Here is a 14102-nt window from a genome sequence, read left to right as displayed (position 1 = left end):
AGCAATAAAAAATGGCCAATTCCCAACAACAAGGGATGGAAAAGTAGCAATTACTCTTAAACTTAGTGGAGGAAGAAGATATTCAAGATTATGAACGAGAAATATTCAAGACAAAAGACTTTGTAAAAGGGGAAGCCAATTCTCAATAAGCTTCCACTAAGCTAGGAATCAATCAAACTCCCTCTACTAAACCTAAGCGAGATTGCAAGAAAATGGTTAACAAGAGAGTGGGTAGGAAATCATTACACGAGATGATAGCCAAAGTTGGAGAGGTAGAGGATCAAAAGAAAATTATTGAGTTATTGGGAATGGGGAAGGGAACCACCCTTCCCTAGGCGCCATGATGATCCTTTCATGGAATGTTAGGGGCTTAAATTCCCAGGCTAACAAGAGGTGCTTGGTCAAGTGCAAGATTGGTTTGACCAAGGCAAAAGTGATCATACTTCAAGAAACAAATTTATCAAATTATGAAATGGAAAACTTCATCAGGAAATTTAAGCAATGAAAAGTTGTGGGGGGACAAGTCATAGGTGCTATTGGGGGTTTGGCAGTGATATAGGATTCCTTGACAATTCATTTTGAGAAGGTGGGATTCTACAGTAATTAGATTGGGGGGATAGTTGGTAGTCTACATTCCAACATAAATTTTCAGTTGATAAATGTGTATAGGTTGGTTCATTGAGGAAAGAAAAGAGATTTGTGGGTGAACTGGACACTTTCTTTGATAATCACTTTTTGAACTAGAATATTATTGGAGGATATTTTAATGCCATCCCAAGGCAGGAGGACAAAAGAGGGGGCATCTCAAGACCTAATCAACCGCAATAGGACTTTTTTTATTGGATAGCCAGAAATGGGATAATGGTTATTGAGACGAGTGAAGGAGCATATAACTAGACCAATAGGCAACTGGGGTTTAACAACATAGGTGAGAAGTTGGATAGATTATTTTTTAATGGAGATCTAGCCTCCTCCACTCACATCTTGGAAGGATCCATTCTTCCCTGCTCTAATTTTAACCACTATCCAATTCAACTCTTAAATAAGGAGCATGAAAAATCATACAAATCACCATTTAAGTTTGAACAAATGTGGCAAAAGGATGAAAATATTCTCAACCTAATTGAGATACGATGGAAGGAGGAAGAATTTGAAGGGTCTAAACTTTTTTGTTTCACCTCAAGGTTGAAGCATGTGAAACAAAGACTGATATCATGGAATAAGGATCATTTCAAAGATATTTTTGTCACAAAGGGATCTAGATAGAGGAGGATTTGAAGAAGTTGAACGAAAATGTGTTTATCAATGGCATGGATCAAATATGTTTTCTCAAGGAAAAGGAGTTGATGAGGGATTATGAAGATATACTATTAAAGGAGGAAACATTCTAGAGGCAAAAATCAAGAGAGATTTGGCTAGCCAAGGGAGACACTAACACAATATATTCACACAATGTGACTAAGCAAAGGAGGGATTTCAATAGAATTACTCATGGTTCCTTTACTCAAGAGCGTAATAAGATAGCTTTTGAAACAATGGATTTTTTCAGTTGATTACTCAATAACTTTAAGGGATCCAATTATACAGAGAAAAACAAAATATTGGAACTGTAGACAACTATTTATGTCCACTTGATTAAATGAATTTTATATTTGTTTATCATTTATCCAACTATTAATTAAATTCACATTTAATTAATCCTTTCCCCTTTTTCAACCATTAATTAAACTAATACTTAATTAATTCACTGCAACCCTCTTCTCCTATTAATTAAATAAATTATTGAATTTATTTGATTTAATTCACTTAACCAAACTTAGACCATTAATTAAATAAATAAATCATATTTGTTTAATTAAATCCTCCTTCACATTTAAACAAATTAATATTTATTTGAATCCCCAAAATCCCCTCTCACATTTAAATAAATCCCCTTTATCATTCACCCACTTGCATTTTCCTACAAAAGCAAGTTGCACCACTATTTTGAATAAATTAATTATTTATTTAAAAACCTATTTATCCTCACCCACTTGAAACCTTTAATGGCTCCCCTTAAAGTCTTCAAGCCTTTAATAACTTCATTGTAGAGTCTTCTTGAAACCTTTAATGGTTTCCCTTAAAGTCTTCAAACCATTAATTTTTTATCCTCCTTTTTCTCATTTAAATAAATTAAGATTTATTTAAATAAAATCCAAAATTCACATTCACATTTAAATAAATCAATATTTATTTAAATCTATCAAATGCAAGTTGCAACCAATAATTGAAATAAATCAATTTTATTTTAATTAAATCTTAAAAATCCCCCCACTTGCATTCTCCTACAAAATCCACTTGCATGCCTAAGCCCCTTCTAGATTCTTCTAATCACTTCCAATTTAGCCTAATCCCCCTCGTAATCATTTGCACATTCCTTAAAAAAAAGGTCACTTCTCAAAAAACCCCAAAGTCTTCAATAAACATTAAAGGCTTTATGTCTTCAAATGGTTCACCTCTAAAGTCTTCCAAACCATTAAAGGCTCTTGCATAACCATTTATGGTTAGCTCACTTTTGACCTTTGGTTAGAGACTTTCCTCTAACTTAACCATCCTTTTAACTCATGGGTCTCTTCAAAGCATTTATTGCTTTCACTAAGGTAACCATTTAACCCTTGCACGTGCAATTATCCCTTGGATAAAAGGAATATCCATTAACCTAACCCTAACCCAACCCCCTAGGGTAACCATCATGTCCCCTGAAGCATTTAATGCTTCTTCCCTCTCCTCTCAAACAATCTCATGTTGACACTTGTCAACATGGGATTGGGTTGAAAATCTCACATGGATTGAAAATCATTCAATCCTAGCCCTTCTTAAGCCAATTCAATCTTAACCATCCAATTGACCATTTCTTCTATAAATAGCCCTCCTTTCTTCATTATCAACATCCAAGTTTTATGCATCCAGGTTATCAAGAATTTTCATTTGCCTCTCTCATAAGATTAAGTAATTTAGATAGCAATAGCATTATCATAGCATGTTAGTTTCTTTATCATTAATTAGTATTATCATAGCATCATCATGTTAGGATAGTATATCATGTTAGTTTAATCTTCATTTCAATCTCATCATCTTGCACCACATCATAGCTAGTTTCATATCAATATCATGTTAAGATATTAGTTGCATATTGCATTTAGATCTTTGAACATCTATCCCTCATTCTTTGAGTAGTCATCCTAGAGATCAAGTGCTCAAATAATCCGAGAGCTATCTTGGTTTGAAGGATCCTTGGAGATAGAGAACAATGGAACAAATGGAACAATCTTAGGAGACTAATGTTTTTCTTGTTTTATCAATTAGATCTATATTTTGCTATGTTTCATTGGTATGCTTGATTGTGTTTTATCTTAAATGACTAACCACTCTTTCAGGTGTACATTTTTTGCACCCATAGTGGGGCTTGTCCCCAAATTATTACCATTTTGCATGCGGGTTGAAGGAAATTTTCAAAAGGAATATCAGAACAATGAATAGGTGGAAAAGTCTTGTGCATATAATAGATATTCCAACACATCTATACTTGTTTCCAATGCATAGATGATCTTTCCAATCTAATCTATCTTACTCTCTCTTAGCGCATAGAATCATTAGTATAGTGCATACCGGCCCCAAAGTTGCACTTTTGTAATAGGCAGAGAGATAATTTTTGTAACACAAGGAAATTCTAAGCTTGTCAGCTCATAATATTGACTAAATCTTTCAAAGGAGTTTTGCAGATGCTAACGTTTTATTGCAGGTCCAATGGAGGTAGATTAGTTTTTTTTACTTTACTTTTTCAAAGTTGATAAAAAGAATTCACATTTCCTTTCTTGCAAAAAGATAAAAAGAATTCACATTTCCTTTCTTGCAAAAAGATAAAAAGAACCTCACTTATCAATTGGTACTTAAAAAGAATTTCACTTGTTCTTTGGTGTCTTAAAAAGAATCACACTTTCTTTCTTGCAAAAAGCTAAAAAGAACCTCACTTATCAATTGGTGCTTAAAAATAATTTCACTTGTTCTTTGGTGTCTTAAAAATAATTCACTTTCCTTTTTTTGCAAAAAGCTAAAAAGAACTTCATTTTCATCTGGTGCAATTAAAAGGAACCTCATTCTCATTTGGGTTTTAAAAAGAATCAAACCTTTCTTTCTTGCAAAAATAAAAAGAACAACAAATGTCGCTTTTTAATTTTTTTGCAAGTTAGGATCTCATTTTCATTTGAGCTCTAAAAAGAATAAACAAATTTCAATTCTTGCAAAGATAAAAAAGAACAATCAACTCTATTTTTGCAATTTAAAAAGAACAAGCCAACATTTGCTTTAGCAAGCGATTTATTTTTGTTGATCACACGATTTCTTTTGTTGACTAGAATTTGATTTTAAGTTCAACACAAATTTCTATGTGGGATTAAAATTGAACACCATGCTTTTTGGAGAAACATCTCCAAATAGAGGTTAGAAAACTATTGCTATGAAGGATTAAAATGAACCATTGATTGTATTGTCTCGAAAGTGATAGGTATATGCTCTCCCCTTAATTGGGTGACCAAATGACCAAACTCACTATTTCAATCTTTCTTTCAATTCATGCAAGTAAGATACAACCTTTAGAAGGCCTGCCCTCTCGAGAAGCCCATAAGGTTGGTGAGAGGGGAACGACCTAAGTGGGGAACAACTTTTAGCCAAGTTTACCAACCCACTATAATCCCCTCCAACGACAGTGTGCATTGATAGCCTTCCCCTTGTATTCTTGAGATACAAAAAGCCTTTGTTTTAAAGGTTGGGAAGCCTCTTAAGAGAGTTTATCTTTCGCCATGTTGAACGGAACCTTTACTAAAGAGCCTTAAAAATAGAGACTTTTCGCCGAGTCAGTATCCAAACATTGATAATATCATAGTGCAAGGGTGAGGAAGAATCCACCCCCAGGACACTCACCATACATCTTCCAGGATAATGATTCAATTGAGGATCAATCCTCTTTGAGTTAATTTACGGACAAAGGCAAAAAAATGGGAGCCCTCTAGGGGTGACATGGTTGTTTGAGCTGAAGGAGTATCCAAATGTGGGCTATGGTATTATTGATGACCCTTGATTAAAGAGTCTACTTGGTGTATTTTTCTTGTATCCAACCAGTGAAAACATCGGGGATTTGAACACATCCTCAATAGAACATACACTTCATGTTAGATTAAGACCAAAACTATTATTCCTTTCATGTGTGTATGATGTGTTCTTGTTAGATATACATCTTTCAAAAATATCAGCGAAGTCAAAGAATCACTTTACAAATTGAATAAATTAGGTTTCTTCCAACAAAATCAGAGGAACATCAACTATTGGTCCAAGTGACACAATTTCAACCAATATCAACATCAAATACTTAGTCTAGGTATCCAAGTTAGTCAAATCAATCTAGTTTCTAAGATCGGGGAACTTTATCATATCATTTGACTCACTTAGTCACAAAAATAGGGGACATATCAAACCCTCTATTCAACTTAGTGAGCTTGAGTATCCAAACAAGGTATTTGTTATCAAATCAACCTATCAACGAACACCAACTTTGATCACTTGTATGACCACTCCTCAACACTTAAAGAGGAAGAATCTTCATCAGAAAACTGATTTGAAGAGAAAGCAACCTAGCCAAGAGAAAATATTAAAGAGAAGGAAGTTTCTCTACATAAACTGTAAACTCTTCCTAAAACATCACACTTTCTTACATCGCTTTCATATCTATTTATGCGGTAAAGGAACCGAATTTGATGAGGAAACTTTGCAAGCACATGCCTTTGAACAAAATTTGACATTCTCTCAATGCCTCAACAAAGGAGGAAAGATCAACTTAGCTTATCTACCCAAGGATCCAATCACTTATTGAATCAAATCAAGTCATGCCAGTTTTTACATGACCCCATAAAAACAACGAGTGGGAAGCATAACCTGAATTAAGCATGGGACATAGAGAAATTAACACTTGGAAAAAGTACCTAAATATGGATGAGGAAGATATAATAGATGACTTTATTGAGGAGGCACAACAAGACCCTGGCCTACAAAAAATCCTAGAGAAACTCATCAAAACAAACAAACAAAAGTACTTCCTTCTGTTATCTAGCAAAGGTGTTAAGATCCCTGAAGATTTTGACATAGATCAAGGAAAGCAAATTGAATGCATGTAAAGGACAAAATTAATAACATATACCTGTAGTGTCATAAAATTGCGACCCTACAATTTTAACCACATTTGGGGTCCTCACCTTGGCGACGACATCTCCTTCCCTAACCAGGACCTATTTCTGCATTCTCGCCCCTTCACCCTTCCTCCTTCATGACCTGTGTCTGCTCTAGACCCTGTCCAGGCCCCAATATAGGGAAAGACAGGGGTGTAGCGCCCTTGTCCCCCTAGGAAAGGGGTGTGGTGCCCCTGTCCCCACCCTTAGGGTGGCCCTATGATAGGTCTGTCTGATCTCCCATGCATGATTTGTCTTCGGGGTTGCAATTCCTCTTTGTTGTCCTTTGGTGGTTGAAAATTAATCCTTGAGGCATTTATAAAATGGGATTCAATTCCTTCATTTGGACATAAGGGAGAGGCATAAGGAGAAGATATGAGATTTCAAGGTCATCATCAAGCATTCAAGTCTTATTCATTCATCCATGGGAGAAACATTACAACATTCATTTACAAGCATGTGTGTGTTAGGGTTTTGTCATGTTGCATGCCATTTCATACAACATTTGTGGTTACGTTCAAGAAGCAAAGCAATCATCATCAACAAGTTGCAGATCTACAAGGTATACATTTCCATTGTTTACATTCAGGCAATTGCAATTACTTTCTTTCAAGGTTGATTCCTAAACCAAGGTTTGATTGAGGCAAATCCCTATCCACAACCATTCTCCTTCTCTTTTATGTGTGTAGGTTGCAAGTGCGCAGCTGTAATTGCAGGTTTGGGCTTTATTTGCAGATACGGAAGAACCCTTTTTGTTTCGCAGATTTCGTGGAGGACCATGTACATTCCCGCCATGGTCCCGACGAATTTTCTCCAAATTTGCAAGGCAAATCTGCATCAGTTTAATTAGCTCAGATCTGAAATTACAACGTGATCCCGAAATGGTAGCTCCTCATTTCACTCATTTTCCCTCTCTTTTCTGCATAGTCAACAAGTCAACTTTCTCATTGTAAAGCGGAAAATCGCGAGCGAACCCTAAGTGTTCCCCCCACCACTCCAAGGAGAGGGAAAGGAGGTCACTAGGGTTGACGGTTTTCACTTAGGGGAGACTTTACATTCAAAAGAGGGGTTGAAACCCACAAGATCCAATCCCACACAATGCAAGATTGGATTCTAAATGAGTTTCAAGGGTTAAGACAACAAGGCTACCCTCTTTTGTAAAGAATGTAGATAGAAGGATTAAGCTAGGAATGCATGAAAAGTGAGAAAGATTCACTTATAAACAGAGATAGAAACATAGGATGAAGCTGCAGACCTGGAATTAGCAGTAAAATGTCGAGACGGCGCTGTCCTACAAATTTGAGTGAAAGTTGACGGGACGATGGCACCCGGCGTGCACACGGTCCTCCGAAAAATCCGCGAAACGAAGGGGGATCTGTTCATCTCTGCACAAGGATTCCAGATCTTCAATTACAGCCACGTACCTGCAACCTACACACAGAAAAGCGAAGATGATTGGGGGGTTAGGGATTAGGGGTTTGCCCTTAGGTCAAACCCCGGTTTTGGAATTAACCAAGAAATGAGAAATTGCTGTAAATGTAAATGATTGTAATGTAAAACAAGTACTAGTACCTTGTTGTAAGAATGTTTGTATTCTTACATGCGAAGGTGTAAATGTTGTTGTATGTTGTATGTGATCTCCTCTTCAATGGTTGAATCCTTGTCTTGAATGCAACACTTAGCCTTGAATGGAGACTTAGAATGATCAATTGCTCGAAGGAATGCTTGAATGCAACACTTAGCCTTGAATGGAGACTTAGAATGATCAATTGCTCGAAGGAATGCTTGAATGCTTGAATGCTTGAATGTTTGAATATCGCTTCCGCCTTTTTTTTTCATCATACCAAAATGGGAGAGGAAATGTAGTTTATATACTTGTCAATCAGGGTTAAAAGACTGATTTTTCCGACCTTGGGCCGACCTGGGAAGATTATTTTCCAATTTGCAAACATAAAGACCCGAGACCCAAAAGAGATTGGGCCCAAAAATAGGGCCAGGGACCGGGGCACTGGGCACCCTCGTCCTGAAGGACCAGGGCGCTGGGCACCATGGTCCCACCTCCAGGGATAGCAGGGTGCAAGGAGGATCAGGCCAGGGTGTTGAAAAATGCAGTTTTTGATGTCATGAACAAGTTTCGGGGTCTCCATTCAGGTTCAGTGTTGCGTCGCCATCGTGAATACCCAAATGCGGTCGAAATTGCAAGTGTCACAATTTTAGGACGCTACACTCATTTACAAAAGAGGGTAAATCACACTTCAACCCTTGCAATCCACTTGGAATTCACATCCTTGTTTCCGTTGGATTTGGATCTAGTGGATTCAAGCCCCTCTTTTTAATTTAAAGTTCCTCCCAAGTGAAAATCATCCTAGTGGCTTCCTTTCTCTCTCCTAGGGAGTCACTAGGATCCAATTTTCCACTTTACAATACCTACAACACCAATCACGACAATACCAACAATCAAGACAAAACCAATGATAAAAGTAACACCAACAATCGGGATACCAACAATGAGGGCAATCCCCTTACTACACTTATGCAACAACCATAAGCGCTTCAACAACAAATGCAAGACATGCAACAAGGGGCCACAACACGATATTCCTTAGAGGATATATGTCCTTATCCCTTTGATAGAAATTAAAACATGGTACCATTCCCACCAAAATCGAAAATACCAAAGTATGACAAATACATTGGTAAGAGTGATCCCTGCGATCATATAAGGGAATTTTGCACAATGGGCTTGGAGTTTACCCATAATGACACTTACATAATGAGGTTATTTCCAAGAAGTAGGACACATGATGGAATGACTTTCAAAACTCACACCTCCCATTATATCATTTGAAGAGTTAGTGAACAAGTTTGTTTCACAATACTCTTATAACATTCAACATGAGGTCACTATGCTTGACCTTTGCAACACAAAACAAAAGAACAATGAATCATTCATGATGTTTTTGCAAAGATGGAGACGATTAATCTCTAGATATCCTCATACCATACTTGAAAAGGAGAAAATGGAAATATTTGTAGACAATCTAAATGACGAGATGAGTTATCAACTTAAACTACAATGTTTACCTAGTTTTCAAAAGTTGATTGACAATGGCATCCAGATAGAAGAGGCCATAATCAAAAAGGGAACTTTGAAATTTTCTAAGGTGCTAGTTCATCAAACAACAACTATTATAACAACAACTCAGATAAATCCAAATTTTGGACAAGGAACAAGAATGTCGTCAATGATGGTGTAGTTGATGCTAACTAGGTTAAATCCAAACAACCAGTGCTTAACTTATCAGACATTGCTCCAACAAAAAACTATCAAGGAAGCACCCATCAAGGAAATACCCATCAAGGAACTAACAATCAAGGAACTAACAATCAAGGAAACAATTGTCAAGGGAACAACAATAGCACAAAACCCACTCCATATCAAAGGAAATTCACACCTTTGGGACAATCTCTTGAATCAACATTTCAAGAATTGTTGGCAAACAAACTCATTACTTTGCCAGACACGAGGGATTTTGAACCACAAGTCAAACCTTCATAGTGGAATGAAACGCACTACTGCGAGTATCATAGAAACAAGGGACATCACACAAATTATTGCCTAAGGTTGAAAAGGTCCAAGATTTACTAGACAAGGGTGACATAACAATAGACAGTCACAAAATCAACAATGATCATGGAGCATTCAAGAATTCGCTCCCTAGTTATAACAAGGGAGGAGCATCAAAAAATAAAGGGGGGCCTGCATAAAATGTTCATCTTTATGACAATACCATCAATCACATATCAGTATGTGATAATCAAGTGAATTTCATTACAATCAAAGACAAAGAAGAACATGTCCAAGTAAATGTGGCTACACGGGCTCGATCCAAGTATGTCTTGAAAGGAAACACTTCCAATGCATCCACTCCTCTAAGAGAACAATATAAACTAGTAGATCAATTGAAGAAGACACTGGCCCACATATCCATATTAGAGCTTCTCAAAATCTTACCAGCACACAAGGATATTCTGGAAAAATCTCTTATTGACACTACGGTTCCAAACAACCTGGATATTGATCTATTCCAAGCCATGGTGGGACATTTAACCGTGCCTCATAATCTACCATTTTCTGAACATGATGATTTTTCTTTAAATCATCCGCATAATACTCCACTCCATATTGAAGTCCTAGTCTATAAACATCGAGTGATATGTGTACTAATAAATGGAGGAGCCAGTCTAAATATTTGTACTCTAAAACTCATTCATGCATTGGGTTTCTCAGAAACAACCATTGATCCTAAGAAAAAGATAACAATCAAAGCATATGATGATGAAGAAAAATCATCAACTTGTGGTATTAACTATTCAAGTAGGACTAGTTCAAAGAGATACTCTATGTCAAGTCTTGGACATAAACTTATCTTATAATATAATTTTTGGTCATCCTTGGATCTATGAAATGAAAGCAATGCCATCTACATACCACCAATACCTGAAGTTCCCATATGATGGACAAGAAATTTCTATCCATGCAAACACAAATCCTTTTCAGTATTGCAACAATCTCAAAGCAACTCAAAATATCCTAGTACCACATAACAGGGAAGCTCTCGCTTCCACATCATCAAATAGTAAGGATCATCTCAAAAATTTATCTCTAAATTTTGAGAAAAGTATGAAGTTGAAAGACAAAGGCATGGGAGAATACTCTTTTGAATCCCTATGTCTATCACAATTACCCATATCGCTAAGATCTCATGGGCAACCATCAACATCCAAGCAAAAATCTTCACAATCTATCAAAATGTTTGATGGTATGTTCATTCAAGCAGGAACACTAGCAAATGAAACAAAAGACAAAGATGTCTTGAATTGGTTGTACAACGATGATGAGGACACTCAAGCAACAATATCAAGTGTCACCCTCCCAATAGAGCAATATGGCAACAAATTCAAAATCATGCAAAGGATGGGATAATCAGGAAAAGGTCCTCTCGACAAATGACAAGAAGGTATTGTAGAACCAATTCAACCATACTCACAACTTGTCAAGGACAAATCCGAACTAGGATATTGACAACATCAACATCAACCTGATAATTAGAATTGACAACAAGAATCTGCATATCAATAGAATCGACAAAATGAACCCACATGGTGACAACAAAAGAAACAAGAATTAACACAACAACAAGTAACTGAGGAGACAGTTCAACAATACAAGGAAGAAGAGTATGGAAAACAAGAAGAAGACCTTGCTATCAAAAGGGAGGAGGCCACTCAAAATTTATATGAACAAAGCCATAAGCCATAGGCTAATTCTAAGACCGACTCACATGAATGGGAATGGGATTCCTTAGATAAAATATCTTTTGATGAAAAAGAGATCCTTATCATCCAAAGTTACATGCCAATACCCTATGAGGGACAAGGTTTAGGAGCTAGACCATTTGAATTTGGATCACAACATATCAATGACTCTAGTGAGGACGATCAAGTTCAGAGCGAAATAGATTCTAAAGAGGGTACCATCATAGACCTTGACCTCACTAATGCCAACTTTGATAATGTAACCATCATGACCCTCACTGCTATATACCTTAACCCACCAGGCGATCCCTTACCATTAATATATTCTGAATTTATAGATTGGGAACAACCTGAACAACTCAATATACTTATCTTCCCAGATGATGACACTATTGTCCAATACCTTTGTTTAGTAAATCCAAAAACATGTTCCACTAGTGAATCTCATAATGAAGTTCTCAATCATGAGAGTGCCAAGTCTCTTAGTCGCAAAATGAATAAAATAAAAAATAGATCTAATGGTGAAAACCATTTAATGGTAGTATTAGATCATAAAAAAGTTTTAAAAAAGGACGTATCTAACGGTGAAAACCTCTTTGAGGTGTCAAGGGATGAGAGACTTGAAACTCTTCCTAAACATTATTAAGAGAGATCACCAATTTTGATTGAACCAAATCAATCAATCAACACCGGCATTGAAGCAACAACAAAAACCATACACTTGACAAAGTCATTAACAAAACAAGAATGACCTAACTTCACTAAATTCTTCACAAAAAAGAAAATAAATTTTGCTTGGTCTTATGCAGATATGCTAGGGGTATATCCATATTTGATCATGCATCACTTATCTATAGCTCCAGGAGCTAAGCTAGTTAAGTAGAAGCTGAGAAAAATGAACCCTCATGTCACCATATTGGTTAAAGCAGGACCGAAGAAGTTACTTGATGTAGGAGTCATCCAACCCATAGATTATGTGGAATGGATCTCTAAGATTGTACCTATATCCAAACCAGATAAGAGCATCAAAATTTGTACAAATTTCAGGGATCTAAACAAGGCTTTTCTGAAGGATGACTTTCCTTTATCCAACATCGACACAATTGTAGATCTAATAGCAGGACATGTTATTTTATCACTTATGGATGGTTTCTCGGGCTATAAACAAATCAAAATAGCACCAAAAGACCAAGATAAAACAACATTTACATGTCCATGGGGTACTTACTGCTGGAATGTCATGCCTTTTGGCTTGAAGAATGCGGGAGCGACCTATCAACGAGCAATGACCACAATATTTCACGACATGATGCACACATTCATGGAAGACTATGTAGATGACCTATTGGCCAAATAATTTACAAGAGAAGGACATATAGAAATGGTAGACAAAATATTTCAACGGCTAGAACAATTCAATGTCAAATTAAATCCTAAAAAGTGTATCTTTGGTGTAACCTCCGACAAACTCTTAGGATATATAGTATCAGAAAAGGGAATCGAGGTGGACCCCGCAAAGGTACAAGCCATCATGGAGATGCCACCTCTTAGAAATATCAGTTAGTTAAGATCTCTACGGGGATTACTACAATCCATAAGAAGATTCATTTCTCAACTAGCTGACAAGTGCCTTCCTTTCACTCATCTACTCCACAAGAATGTCCCTTTTAGATGGGAAGATCGATGTGCAACTCATCATTCCACCAACTCAAGCAATATCTGATGAATCCACCTATATTGGTGCCACCAATAGCAAGAAAACCTCTCATTATTTACATATCAGCTATAGAGGTATCACTTGGAGCATTGTTAGCACAAGAGGATTCAATAGGCAAGGAAAGAGCAATATACTACATTAGTAGAACATTGAATGGTTACGAGCTCAACTACACATTCATTGAAAAAGCTTGTTTGGATGTGGTGTTTGCTTCTCAAAAGTTTCAACACTATATGCTAGCTCATACAATCAAGCTGGTATCAAAGATTGATCCATTAAAATATCTACTCAGTAAAGACGCTCTCATGGGAAGGTTAGCTAAATGGGTGATGATTCTAAGTGAGTTTGACATCCACTACACAAACATAAGAGATATCAAAGGTCAAGTTATAGCAGATCAATTAGCAGAAGCACCATTACAAGATACTCATCCAATCCATGTGGAATTTCCAAACGTAGATATTCCCATGGTATCGATAAAACCATGGGTCTTATAATTTGACGAATCATACACACAACATGGATTGGGTGTGAACATCTTATTCATCACTCTAGAAGGACACGCCATTCCTAAATCTTACCAATTGATGTTTCCTTGCACAAATAACATAGTTGAGTACAAAGTTGTAGTAACAAGCATCAAAATGGCCGTAGAGTGGAAGATCATAGAGTTCAAAGTCTTTGGAAACTCACAGTTAGTCACTAATCAGGTTAATGATGAATATCAGACAAAGGAAAACAAGTTGATTCTCTACAAGCGCATGGTGGACGACTTCAAAAAGTACTTTGTGGACATCGAATTTGAGTAG

Source organism: Cryptomeria japonica, chromosome 9, assembly GCF_030272615.1.
Source record: "Cryptomeria japonica chromosome 9, Sugi_1.0, whole genome shotgun sequence".
Taxonomy (NCBI): Eukaryota; Viridiplantae; Streptophyta; class Pinopsida; order Cupressales; family Cupressaceae; genus Cryptomeria; species Cryptomeria japonica.
Note: the sequence above shows the minus strand (reverse complement) of the source record.